Below are 2,203 nucleotides of genomic sequence, written 5' to 3' on the forward strand. Positions count from 1 at the left end.
AGGACGATATTGATCCAGTCGATGTCGACGAGGGTCATCAGATGGATGATCCGGAGGACGGGAGAGAGATGCTGAGGGCCTCGATCTATGGGGTGACCGTGATCTGTGGGCAGAGTAACAATCCCAATCAGAGTAACCTGCTGGAGTCAGTCACGGCATGGATGCGGGTGGATAAGCCCCATAGAGATAACGCAGTTGGCGGTAATCCCAGGAAAGAGCCGGAGGTGGTGGGGGCAGGAAGACTCGTGGGGAATCTACTCCTGAGCGGGAGACAGTGTAGCGGCCCCTATTAGCCCGGTCATCGATATCGAAGGGCCGATCCTCGGCAAACAGACGGGGAGGATGGTGTTGAGTGTTTGGAGGGATCTGTCGATGCCGACCTAGTTCGATATTGGCATGGAACTCCGAGACTGTCGATATCGATGACTGAGCAGAGGGAGAGCGATCTGTGCCCAGGGGACGACTGAGGATCTCGACATTATCGATGTCAGAGAGAGGACGCATATCGACCAGTGTGTCATGGTCTAGCTGGTGTATTGGAGAGTCCATCAGCTGGATGGTCGGTATCGGTGGACGGACTGTAGCCTCTGATACCGATACTGCCGTTGGAGCGGGGGGCACCTTAGGAGCATTACCCAGTGCAGGACTCACGACTTTTCCAGACTTCGCTGCCTTTAGGGCCTTAGAGGAGCCCTTTTTGGCCAACTTGTGCTCTTTACTCGACTTCTTCTTTTTCACGGGAGTGGATACAGAAGAGTGTGCCGTCAGTGCCAAATGCTTCAATGTCGACGGGACGATGTTGGACGAGGACTTCAATACCAGAGCTGTCGATGTTGATGGTCTTACCGGTACTTCTGGATCCATGGCAGAAGTGAGATTTAGTGCCGATTCCAGTAATGCCACCCAGAGACGCGCCGCTCGGTTTTTCCTAGTTTGATTTGAAAACTTGGTGCAGTGTCGACAGGACTCTGGCCAGTGTGTCTCACCAAGACAAAAAATGCAAAGGGTGTGGCCATCAGGTGGAGCAAGCTTACTGCCACAACCCTTGCAACGTTTGAAAAAGCCCCACTTCTTCATAAATTAAACAAGATGGAGAAGAAAAAGAGGTTGGGGGGGGGGCAAAGGCCAAACTGAGTTAAACGAAAAACATCCCCCTCAACTAAACAGTGTCTCTCTCTCTCTCTCTCTCTCTCTCTTTAAAGAAAACGACAAATAAACCAAGGTAAAAGCGAAAAGTAAAGAAAACTGAAGATAAATCCGAAGAGCCTCTGAGGAAAAATAGCTACCAATCAGACCAACAAAAGGAAGGTGCTTCCAGCGCGGTGGAAAGAAAGGAACTGGCAGGATGTCCGCACCCACCCCTCTGGGCATGCATGGTGGGGTTCCTGCGCATGCCTGAGGTCTGGGTGCGAAAATCCGTTAGAGCTTGCTACAATACCGATTGATCCAGTGCAGGTGCACGGTATCCCATGGGTGTGAAGCACAGAGACCACGTCGAAGATCAATAGGCTGCCAGGTCTCACCCAAGACTTGATCACTCCTTATCTATAGAGCTTTACAGGAACAAAAGTAAGAGCAGATCTTCCTTTTGGGACAGGAAGAGGGCATTTGTGAGGAGAGGGCAAAAGTGGACACCATAAAGCCCCTGAGTATGAGGAAGAAAGGGCCATTTACCACAAAGGATTAAACACTGTCCATTTTACTTCAATTTGTGTTGTGCCTAGACTCTTATCTTGAACACACGTCCCGAGACCACATTGTCAAACTATTGAAATAAAGGCAGTGCATGATTTTATGATGCTTGCAGCTCCAAGAAGTGCCTATCCTTACTTACCATTGTTATGGCTATTTAGAAGACTGCATTGTACTGCCTTTTAAAAAGAAATCCTTGCTCAGTCTGATGTGTTTACGTATTCCGTATGTGATTTTTATTTTCTTACACCTTTATGTTTTCAATATGGCTGTTCAGACCACATGTTGCAACAGAAGGGGGAGGATGTAGCACTTCTCTACTCCCTAGAAAGTTCAAACAAGTATTTTAACCCTCGGTAAAAAAGGGTGAAGGGAGAGGGAGACAAAACAAAGGCTTTAACACCAAAGCAGCGGAGGGTGCTCTAAGAATTGACTCAATGTTGGCGGTATTACGTAGAAAGAGAGAGTGAATGATGGAGTGAAGAAAGAGAAGCCTTGCTGGGCAGGCAGC

Source organism: Gekko japonicus, unplaced genomic scaffold (assembly GCF_001447785.1).
Source record: "Gekko japonicus isolate JY-2015 unplaced genomic scaffold, Gekko_japonicus_V1.1 scaffold1875, whole genome shotgun sequence".
In the NCBI taxonomy this organism is placed as follows: domain Eukaryota; kingdom Metazoa; phylum Chordata; class Lepidosauria; order Squamata; family Gekkonidae; genus Gekko; species Gekko japonicus.